Below are 12083 nucleotides of genomic sequence, written 5' to 3'. Positions count from 1 at the left end.
CAGTTCCCTCGGCCAATAAAGCGAGATGAGTGCTGCAACCCCAGAGTCGGCCACGACGGGACCTAATGGTCAGGGGCCTTTATATGCTTGAATCCATCCATTCTGCTTTTCCCTACTTTAAGGCACAATAGCATATTTTTTTCTATGGCTTTGTAAATCCTAGCTGAGTCACAAGCAGGTACATTTGTATGAGGGGAGCGGGTGGCGCTGAGCCTCTTAGGCTTGCCGATCAGAAGGTTGGCAGTTCAAATCCCTGCAATGGGGTGAGCCCCTGTTGTTCTGTCCCAGCTTCTGCCAACCTAGCAGTTCAAAAGCACACTAGTGCAAGTAGATAAATAGGTACCGCTGTGACGGGAAGGTAAATGGCATTTGTGTGCACTCTGGCACTCATCACGGTGTCCCTTTGTGCCAGAAGCGGTTTAGTCATGCTGGTCACATGACTCGGAAAGCTGTCTGTGAACAAACACTGACTCCCTCAGCTTGGAGCAAGATGAGCACCACACCCCATAGTTGCCTTTGACTGGACTTAACTGTCCAGGGGTCCTTTACCTTTAACTTTTTTTAACCTTTGCATTTGTATACGATGTAAGTCTAATATATTTTGGATATCATTGAAGTTAGTCACATTCAGAGCAGAGCCCTTCAAATAAATCAACTTGTTAGTTCAGTCCATTGATTCCAGTGGGTCTACACTTCTGGGTTCCAAAATAATTTGGAATTAAAGATAACTGCCTCTTCCTTTCCCCTTTTCACCACCGCTAATTTTTTTTTGCATTTTTATGTTCCCAACTCTGATGATGGCAATTGAAGTCATGCTGCTATTTGAACTTGAAAGATGGGTTTGTGTCCTGAATGTGCATACCACACATGCCTCTATGACATTTCAATATGCAAGGGAGTTGTTTTATTGCAAACAAACCAGGCTTACAAGCAAATAGAATGCCAAACAGGAGACTTAAAGCAAATGCCTTATTTGGCTCAACCAGTTATATAAGGTGCCAGTAGAGAGAATGGGAAAGGTTTGGTTTTGTGGCTCTGTTCATGATGTTATTCACTGCTTCCCTCTCTATTTAACCAGCTGCAACTTTTCTCCACCTTCCATGAGCCTTCATTGTGAGCCAAACAGATTGGCTGCAGTCCAGGTAAAAGTTAAGCATTGCTCACTTAAACATTGACTGGGACTGAAATGTATTTCACCTTTTTTTGTAACCGGGCAAAATCTTTTCTCTTTTCAAAAAATTTAAAATCAGAAGAAGTGCCAGCAAAACTCCTCAGTATGGGGCACTGCCTAGAGCAGTAGCCACCAACCTGGTGGCTTCCAGATGCTGGCTGGGGCTGATAGGTGTTGGAAGCCAAGAACATCTGGAGAGAGCAGCAGGTGGGCTAAGGACCAGGGTGTTGGGCTGGATGTGCAAAACCCATGTCCAGTTCCCTCCCACCCTCCACCAGCTCTGAAGTTCATTTGGAGACCTGGCGGGCAAAGACACTAACTTTCCTAGATTGCTCTATGCTACTGGCAGGAAGGACAGGAAACAAATGGACATAAGAAATATGATTGCTTTCATCTCCGGGAAAAACATCAGGGAGGTTTAAGTGATTTTCGCATATGGCCCCCAAGAGGGATTACTTTCAAAACCTGGTACATATTTGAAGTTCGGCTAGAAGCTTTTAAAATTCAAGACAACTGCTTCTAGCTGTAAAATAATTGAGTGTTGGGAAACCTTGGTGGGCAGAAAAGGGACTACCATTTCAGGAAGAGGGGAAGACACATGACAAAGTTATTTCCTTCTTCACCTTGTTTGAATACCGCAGAATATGTTATGAACACAGATCGGTTGTCTTGCCCGTTCTTACACAGGCAAAGGACTTTGCCCTTCGCATGCATTCCTAGTGCATAATTGTGGTTCCTCCAGATGTTCTTTTTACTCTGCTTTCAATATGATTTGTGCTCATAATGGTATTGGGGCAGTTACATGTGATCCCCTTTCAATACTGTTTGCACCTGCAAATGTTTCAAGGCAGACATACTTTTACGTTGTCAATCAGTGTATAGCCCATAACTTCCTGCTAAGATCCTGCAACTTTTTACACCACAATTTTTGGGAGGGGAATGGGGGGGCAAATGGGGGAGCTGTCACACTTTTGTTGTGTTATAGTGCAGGAGTGTGCAACTAATAAAGCAAACAGGTGTGTGGATGGTCCACTGGAAATCCACCACTAATGCTCTATTATTGTATCAATGACATATTGCAAAATATATCATTAAAAAAGCAGTCTGGAGAGACCCTTAGTAATCTGCTTATTTCAAAAATAATTGCTGCACATGCAAAACCAGTGAGTTTGCAATAGATATATGTGCCTTCTAGGAATTGCTGGACAGGATTGGAAAGCACAACGGGAGAATGCCTTCTTTCCTAAATGGCATACTTGTGGGAAAAGGAAATTCAGTTTCAGTCCAACTGCATACAAACAGGTATGGGTGTCTGGTTCCCAATGCCTTATCCCTAAATAATGGCACACAGATTAAAATTGTACCTAAAAGAACCTTATTAACTCAAAGGGCTGGTCCTAGACATTTTGCCACCTCAGGCAAAGGACAAGATGGTACCTCCTTCCCCGTTCCATGTATTGAAGTTAAGTGGATCAGCAGCTGAATTTTAAACTTAGAACATGTCCATTTTGCAGGAGAGCTGCTGTGGCTAAGGGAGAAGAGTAGCTTTCACAAGCCATCTGGGGTGGATAAGATCCAAATGTCAATGGCTGTCTCGGCCACACTCAATTTGCTGCCTGCCTATCCATATCAACTTTTTGGTGTGATGGGATGAAAGTCTAACATCCATGAAAAATATTCCAAATTCATTTCTGAAACTGTTGGAAAAGCCTCCAATAGTTCCCATCAAACAGAGTGTCAAGAATAATGCATTTTCTGAAGCAGAAGAAACAGATTGTTTAGCTAAATTGTTTAAAATATGAAGAAACTAAAATTATCTGGGCTTCCTGGTATTACAAATCTGCAACGCACAAAGAAAACTTAGCAAAGGAAACAAACCCATTGAGAACTATGAGCTGCTTTGTTGATAAGAGTCTTGCAAGGGGGAGGAGAGAAACTGGGAGAAAAACCTCTCCCCCCCCCCCCCGCTTTGCAGTTTTTTTGTTTGTAAGATTCTCCCTAGCAACACAGATGGTTATCCTACTATGCTGAACAACTCAGAAACACAGGGAGGATTTTTGTTTACTGAACAGCATGTTCCAACTTTCCATTTCATTTTTTGCCTTCAAAGCTTCCAAGTAAGCCCTTGTGGCAAAGTAGCTACCAGTTGTTGAACAAAGCCAAAGCAAGCTGGGATATTGTTCTGGCTTTTTCCCAGAAACATCACAGCGGCATTCATACCCTTCATAATCAGGAGCCAGAAATGCCATCAACTGCAAGTGTAAAAGCAGCTACTCCAGAAGCCTGAATTGTGATGATTCTAGTGATGTTGGCACAGACCAGCGTGGTTTTCCCTTCCCCTGCTTCTGATTAATTGTGCCTCTAATTGCAGCAAGTCACAGAGCATCTGATCTGCCATGTGCTTTGAACTATGGGGTTGAATCAGACTTAGCATAGACCCATGGTTTCCAGTGGGACTACTCTAAGTAAGTCTGAATTCAAACCTCTAAAATAAAAGGTCAACCAGAGTGATGCAGTAGACATAGGAAATGCCAAAGTCTGCACTACATGTTCCCTTCATGGGGCCCAGGACTAGATGAGAATGAGCCTCAGTGTGTTGTAGGCTGTTTTGCTTCTCCTGCTGCTTCTGCTGCAAGGAGGAGTTTGAAAGTTTTCACTCCCTTTGGAAAGGAACTACCGCAGCTAGTTGTACTGTCCAAACCTAACAGATCTTAAATATGATCTGTGTGAAATAAGTCAGCTTCAAACCACCTAATTCATTTTGTAATTCATTAATGTAATTAAGGGTGTAAAATTCCATCACAGCAGACAGCATGACAAGGAACCCTGTTTTTGTTGGAGGCCAAACTGCAGCAGAACTGAGACAGCACTGCATGCGAGCAACACAGGTCAGAACAGAAATCGGTGCCTTCTCACATCCCTCCCTTCACTTTATAAAAAGAAAAAATAAAGTCAAATTATTATTATTATTAGAGTTTGGATTTGATATCCCGCCTTTCACTCCCTTTAAGGAGTCTCAAAGCGGCTAACATTCTCCTTTCCCTTCCTCCCCCACAACAAACACTCTGTGAGGTGAGTGGGGCTGAGAGACTTCAAAGAAGTATGACTGGCCCAAGGTCACCCAGCAGCTGCAAGTGGAGGAGCGGAGACGCAAACCCGGTTCCCCAGATTACGAGACTACCGCTCTTAACCACTACACCACACTGGCTCTCATATATATTATGAGTGGTATATATTATTATATACCACCGTTCATCTGAAGATCTCAGGGCAGGTCACAAGATAAAAGTAGAGGCTAAAAGCTGTACTAGTTTTAGTTAAAACAAAACAATTCTCTCCCCTCCCCCCAACACATTTAAAAGGCCATAGAATATTAATCAGCCCAAGGGCTGGTTGAAGAGGACCGTTTTCGCATATCCCGTAAAGATGTATAATGAAAGCACCAGGTGAGCCTCCCTGGGGAGAGCATTCCACAAATCTTGGCCTAAAAAAATGAGCCATCCCCAAAACCGATCTCATGGCAAGCAAATATTTACCATATTGTGGAAAGCGCATATTCAACTCTCTAGAGACTATCTCTCATTATTCCCCCAGATACTTCAGTCATTGTTACTGCTAAAGCTACTCTGACAATTTTATCTCCACAAGCTGAGAGCACTTGTAATTGCTGAGAGGTGGCAGGCCCATTTCAGTCTATTATGGAATTCTGTCAGCCATTATTATTATTTTTACGCTACTGGAAGACTCCAGAAACTTGGTCTCCCAGTATTTTAAAACATGGCTCTCCCTTAGAGGAGGATGCAAATACTGTTCCAGCAGTAATAGCTGTAGGTGGGGTTTATTTGGATTTATTGTTTTTCATCCATAGCATGGCTTTCTGGATAAGGCATCCTGACAGTTTTGATAAAGCAGAGCTTTATGGCTGTGTGAGAATGACTCCAGTTCAGAATGTGCCTGAAAACCCCACAAACAAACCCCACTTCTCTGCTGGTGTGTCTGCTGTTCTAGTAAACTAATTGTTTCTTTCTCTACCCCCCCCCTCAAAAAAACTCCCCACTTTTATTATGTTTACTCCGGTAATGGACCTGGTTGTAGTTGTTACAGAATAGCAGCACAGAATAAAACATTTTGGAAGGTGCAAGGGGACTTGGAAGGTCAAAGCATTGCATGATGTAGGATCTCCAAGCTAAACATACTCAGCTCTGTCAACTATTCTGCAAAGGACTTGATTTTTTTTTTTTTAATATTTTATTAAGGATTTTCTTGTTTTACAGAAGTGTAGTGCCTCGTATTTTTTTTTCATGTAACATTTTTACAAATCCGTTTCATTTGTTGAGGCATTAGGGGGAGAAGAAAAAAAAAAAGAAAAAAGAAAAGGGGGGGTGGAGAGAGGGAAGATGGATGGGGGTGGGGTCGGGTGGCGGTGTTTCTATTATGTTTAATGTATGTAGAGTTTGGTGTCAGCGTTGCTTGTGTTGTTCACTTGTGTTCCTTTGGTGGTGAGAGAGGTTGGGGTTGGCCTAGGGTGTGATTGTTTGCTTGTGATTGGCTGTGGTGATCTTTGTTTTCGTGTGTGAGTGAGGTGGGTGGGTGTTTTGGATCAGGTTAGCCATATTGATTTGTGTGCTGTTGGTGGATTATTGTCATTGTCCTGTTGGGCTGTGTATGTGATAAATGGGAGCCATACCGGGGTGAAGGCGTCTTCTTCTGTTTGTCCCCGTGTCAGTTTCAGTTTATTAGTTAATTTTTCTAGTAGGGCTGTTTCCCATACTATTTGGTACCATTGGTCCATGCTTACTCCTGACAGGTCTCTCCAGTGTCTGGTTATGGTGTTTCTGGCTGCTGAGAGCAGGTGGGTTATGAGTTCTTTGTGGTGTAAATGGGCATTGTTGTCTTGGAAGATGTTTAGTAGGGCCAATTCTGGGGTGATGTCTATTACTTGCTTAGTTATTTTACATATTTCTTGTATGGCTGTTGTCCAGAATAGTTGGATTTTGGGACACTCCCACCACATGTGGAGGTATGTGCCTGTGGAGGTGCACCCTCTCCAGCATTTTGGTGAGGTTCCTGGGTGTATTAGCGCTAGTTTCCTTGGTGTTAGGTACCACCTGTAGGTGAGTTTCAGTGTGAGTTCTTTTCTTTTCGTTGATATGGATTTAAGGGGGGGTTTAGACCACATTCTGGTCCATTGAGTGGGGTTAATCTCATAGCCTATGTCATTCTCCCATTGTTTTTTGATTGCGTCTAGGGGATTTACAGGATTTTGGAGTAGTATTTTGTATATTGCGGATACCGTCCCTTTACCGTTTCCCTTTGTTGTTAGGAGGAGGTTTTCGAAGGTTGTCAGGGGCCTAGTTGCTGCTGATTTTACTGTTGGGTTGTTTAAGAGGGCATGAAGTTGGTGTTGTGTTAACCAGGGCATTTGGGTGTCTTCTAGTTTGTCTTGTATTTCTTGTGTTGACAAGGGTTTGTTATTTTTATAAAAGTCTATTAGGCGATATAAGCCTTTGGTTCGCCAGGTTTTTATCTTGAGGTTTTGTGCTGCACGGTGGAATAACGGGTGGTACGCCAGGGGGATTAGTGGGGATGGGGTTGGGGATAGTTTGCCTATTTGTGTTTTCCATGCTTTGAGCATGGTCTGTGTGTATCTGTTAAGTGTTGTGGGAATTTTCTTTAGTTTGTTTGGGAGGAGTGGGTATGTTGTGGTGCAGGTGTTTTCAATTGTGTCCCTCTCTAGGTGTACCCATTGTTTTGTCTCATCTTCTAGTATATATGGGATTATGTGGCGTATTTGGTTGGCATTGTAATATGCTTCTATGTTGGGGATTCCCCATCCTCCTTCTGAGGTGGGGAGGTGCAGGTATTTGGGGCTTATTCTTGGTTTTTTACGTGAGAAGATGAAAGAGTGTAGTTTTCTCTGCCAACTGCGAAGTTGGGTTGAGGGGATCCAGATTGGGAGGGTTTGGAATAGGTAGGTTAGTTTTGGGAGTGTGATCATTTTGATCATGGCTATTTTGTCTGAGAGAGTGAAGTTCATGTTATTCCATCTCTTTAGGTCTTTGTTAATTTGTCGCCACAGGGGCTTGTAGTTGTGGAGGTACAATTTATTGAGGTTTCTGGTTATTTGTACCCCTAGGTATCTGAACTTGGTGTGGCAAAGTTTTATTTTGGTGACCTTCGTGAGTTCTTTTTGGGTGTGAGGAGGGGTGTTGAAGCACATAGCTTCTGACTTTGTAAAATTTACCTGTAGGCCCGACACCATTGCAAATGTGTTGAGTTCTCTGATTAGGGAGGTTGCTGTGCTTATGGGGTCTGGTGTTGTGACCATTAGGTCATCTGCAAAGAGCCCTAATTTATAGGTTCTGCCTTTTATTTCCACTCCCTTGATGTCTGTGGCTGCTCGGATACGGATTGCTAGGGGTTCCAGAGCCAGGATAAATAAGAAGGGAGACAGTGGGCATCCTTGTTTCGTGCCTCTTTGGATAGCTATAGTGTTAGAATCCATATTGTTAGTTCTGCATTTTGCTGAGGCTTGGGAGTATATTTGTTTGAGGATTTGTAGGAAGTTGGGGCCAAATTTCATGTTAGTTAGTACTGCTAATATGTATTTCCACTCCAAGCAATCAAAGGCTTTGAGGATGTCTAGGGACATAATTGTCAATGGGAGTTTGGTTGCCTTGCTGTGTTCGATCAGGTTCAGTAGTTTCCTGATGGGGTCTGTTATATTGCGGCCAGGGACAAAGCCAGTCTGGTCTGGGGCTATTAACTTGTGTAGGAAGATTTTTAGGCGGTTGGCCAAGATTGATGTGAATATCTTGTAGTCTTGGTTTATTAATGAGATTGGGCGGTATGATTCTACTTTGAGGCTGTCTTTTAGTGGTTTTGGGATGGAGACTATTTTGGAGTGGGTCCAGGTTTTGGGGATGGGGCCCCCTTTTATGATGTCGTTGAATAGGCGGGTCATGTAGGGCATCAAGGGTTCTTTGAATTTCTTATAGAATTCTGCTGTGAAGCCGTCTGGGCCTGGGGCTTTGTGTGGTTTCAGGTTTTTGAGGACCGCATCTATTTCCTCTGGGGTGATAGGGCTGTCCATGAGTTCCTGTTCCTCATTAAAAAAAAAAAAAAAAATCCTTCCAGTAGCACCTTTAAGACCAACTAAGTTAGTTCTTGGTATGAGCTTTCGTGTGCAAGCACACTTCTTCAGATACATGTGTATCTGAAGAAGTGTGCTTGCACACGAAAGCTCATACCAAGAACTAACTTAGTTGGTCTTAAAGGTGCTACTGGAAGGATTTTTTTTGTTGTTTTTTTTTGACTATGGCAGACCAACACGGCTACCTATCTGTAACTGTTCCTCATTAGTTAGGGTAGGCATGGTCAGTCCTGCTAGAAATGTTCTGATTTCCTTCTCTGGTGGGTTATGGGAGGTGTATAGGTTGGAGTAGAATTCTGCAAATTCTGAGGTTATTTCTTTGGGGGAGAATGTTATGTTGCCGTCTTTTTTGGTGATGCAGTGTATTCTTGTTTTGAGTGCTTTTTTCCTACATCTATTTGCTAGTAATCTGGAGTTTTTCCCTCCATATTCGTAGAAACGTTGTTTAGAGTATAGAATGTTGATCATTGTTTTGTTAATTTCTAGGGAGTCTAGTTCTCTCCTTTTTTGTTCTATAAGTTTGAGGAGTTTTTTAGATCCTGTTTGTTTGTAGCGTGATGAGAGGGCTGTGATGTCTTGTTCTATTTTGCTAATTTTTGAGGAGGTTTGTTTTTTAAGGAATGTTTTCTCTTTTATGCAAGCTCCTCTGGTGACCGCTTTCATTGCGTCCCATAGGAGGGGGGTTGTTATATTGTTTACATCGTTTTCTTTGAAGTAATTTTGGAGGGTTTTTGTGAGACTCTCTCTAATTTGTTTGTTTGTAGTTAGGATGGGACTGAAGGACCATGATGGGGTGGTTTGTGTTCCTTCTCCTATTTTAACAATGACTTCTACTGGGGCGTGGTCTGTGATTTTAATGTTACCTATGTTTGTTGATTCTACTGAGGGGATCAGACCCTGTGTGAGTAGAATGCTATCCAGTCTGGACACTGTATCATGGCGTCCCGATTGGAATGTATGGCTGATGTCTCCCGGGTTCTGCTCACCCCAAATGTCGTAGAGACCCCTGTTTTTTAGCATTTTTAGTAACTTGTAAGAGTTCCTGGTTGTTGGGGGTTTCCTTCGGAGGAAGGTTGCCCATGGGGTTGTGGGGTGGATATCTTTCAGCGATATACCTTTCATATTTAGATTGAGGTCCCCTCCTAGGATTGCTTCCCCTTCAGAGAAGGAGAGGAATTTGTTTAGTGTCTTCTGGAAGAATTCTAATTGTTTCGTGTTTGGGGCATATATGGAGCCGATTGTCAGTTTGATTTTGCCATCTAGTGTCCCTTTAGCGAAAATGAATCTGCCTTTTTTGTCCTTGAGGACTGTTGTGGCAGTGAAGTTCAGGTCTCTACTGAGTATTATGGGTACACCACGAGCTTTCCCTGAGCCTTGTGCGACCCACTGTTGACTGAAGCGGGGGTCGCTCAGGAGTTTGCTGCCTTTGGGTGGGTTGTGTATTTCTTGTAGGAAGGTGATGTGTGGTTTCATGGTGTTTATGTATGAGGTGATGCGTTTTCTTTTGATGGGGTTTCCCAGCCCCCTCACGTTTAATGTAATTGCTTTTAGGTTAGCCATCTTGCTTATCTATTATGTGGGGCAATTCCCTGCCAACCCATTCGGGTTGTCTTGTGTCTCTCTCTTCGTGTTGTTTAAAAAAGTGGGGTTGCGCTGACCTAGGGTGTGGTGGGTGGGGGGCTAATGGGATTAGAGTAAGATTTGGGTTAAAGAGTAGGGGGTAAGTTGTAGAGAGTTTCCTATATGTAGTCATATAGGTGTTTGTTTGGGGTATTTTAGGCCATCTGGCATTTAGCCAGTTGGTCCTAGGTCTCAGCTGGTGTGGAAGGCCGTGTTCAAGGACAGGCCATCCCCCCTGTTGTTTGCGATAGGGGGTGATCAGTGAGACAGTGTGAAGTGACTTTGTAACGTCGCTGTCAGGTATAAGGTTCATAAGCAATGTTGCCAATGTTATGAGCAACATTGTTGGTGTGTTGGGGTGGGGATGTGGGTGCTGGTACGCTCTGGTGCCACCATAGTGCTGGTTGGGTATCAGATTTTAGCCTGATTGTGGGTTGTGTTATTAAGGTTGGGGGAGTTGTTTTTCCCTAGTATGGAGTATGGGGGTGTTGAAGGTGTGGGTGATGGGGAATGTGGTTGAGGTCGTCTGGACTGGTGTTGGGTTGGGGATTCCTGTGGGGGTGCGGGGCTGGGGGGGATGTTGATGGTGTTAACTAAATCTATGTTTTTTGGGGGGGGGAGAGGGGAAAGGGGGGGGGAATCACCAGTCCTTCAGTTTGTGGTTTTTTCCTGGTTGCTTCATTCAGCTGGGGTTGTTGTTGTTGTTGTAGGGTTGTCCATCTGCGATGAATTGGTTTGGTTGATCTTGGTCTGGTTTCTTGTGTCGTATGGCCGGCGGGACGGTTCTGAGCATGATGCTTGCCTGTATTGGTTTGCGTTGTTGTGCCGCTTCTGTTGTTTCTTTTTCTTCTGTACTGTTGTCCAGTTGTTTGCTGTTGTTTCCTCGTGGTTGGGGCTGTCACTTGGTGGGTTTGTCGGTTGCCATTCCGGTGGGAGGTTGAGTTCAAGGTTTTTTAGTAGTTGCAGGGCCTCAGGTATGTTGGTAGCCATGTGTTGTGTTGTGTTGGTTGTTACAATGAGGCGGAAGGGGAAGCCCCATCGGTATTTGATCCCTGCTTGTTGGAGACGCTGGGTGCATGGGCGCAGGTTTTTCCTCCGGTTTAGGGTATCCTGAGATAGGTCCTGTAAGGCCAGAATGGGGGTTTCTCCATATTGAAGGTTGGTTGAGTTTTTGAGGTGGTTCCATACCTCTTCCTTCTTTTTGTAGCGTGTGAAGCATACAATGATGTCTCTTGGGGGGGCGCTGGGTTTTGGCATAGGTTTTAGGGCTCTGTGAGCCCTCTCCAAGTCATCTGCCTCAAGTTTCAGGCTTGGGATTGTGTTTTTCAGCCAGCGTATAATTAGGTCTGCTGGGCTTTTCTCCTCTGTTTTTTCAGGAAAGTTGCGGAAGCGGATGTTACAACGTCTATTGCGGTCTTCAAGGTCGGCTTGCTTAATTTTCATCTCTCTGTGTTCTGCTTCCATTTGGTTTACCAGTTCGTCCAGTTTCTTGTTCACACGTGTGTTCTCCTCCCGGTATTGCTCTATTATTCTTTCTTGCATTTGGTTCTTGTTCTCTAGAGCTTCCACTTTGGAGGTTAGATTGTTGATTAGTACCTGCATGGGAGCCATTGTGGCCTTCAGTGTTTCTTCTAATCGTGCTTCTAATCTTGCTTCCATTTCCCTCAGATCTCGTTTCGTTATTGGGTGGTCGTCATCTTGAAGGGGAGTTACCATCTTAGCATTGTTTGCCATCTCCCTGGTTGGTGTCATCTCGGTCTCCCTGATGGTTTTGGTTTGAGGTTGGCTTGGCGTCCTCTTGGGGTAGGGCGTGTGGTGGTTAGGAGTTGTGGCAGTGGTGATTCCTGGGTATTGTTGGGTTGCTGAACTGATCAGGCTTTGTTGGCTGGTGGCTTTTACAGAGCGCTTCGATTAGGTGGTCATTTGTGTCACTTCTAGCCTGTGTTTTAAGAACTTCTCTAGGGCTTTTGTGGATGCCTCAGCGGTGCCGCCGAGGTGGGGGGGGCAGGTAAGCAGAGATGGGTAGACTAACGGACAGACAGTTCATATAAAGGGAGGGGGTTAGCAGGTAGAGATGCAAGAGATTAGAGGGGTGGGGCCAGGGGAAATATGTGTTTAGGAGGGGGTTGTATATGCCCA

The 12083-nt window shown here is 44.0% G+C and overlaps 1 protein-coding gene across 1 annotated transcript in view; it reads left to right on the top strand.

Annotated features, from left to right (window-relative positions):
- The window catches only part of CARMIL1 (capping protein regulator and myosin 1 linker 1), a 341669-nt gene that overhangs the window by 154087 nt on the left and 175499 nt on the right, over positions 1-12083 (top strand). The gene's annotated exons all lie outside the window — the stretch shown is intronic.

The sequence above is a fragment of the Podarcis pityusensis genome, assembly GCF_964106645.2.
Source record: "Podarcis pityusensis genome assembly, chromosome: 7".
NCBI lineage: Eukaryota > Metazoa > Chordata > Lepidosauria > Squamata > Lacertidae > Podarcis > Podarcis pityusensis.
Note: the sequence above shows the minus strand (reverse complement) of the source record. Positions and strands in the feature narration are given on the sequence as shown.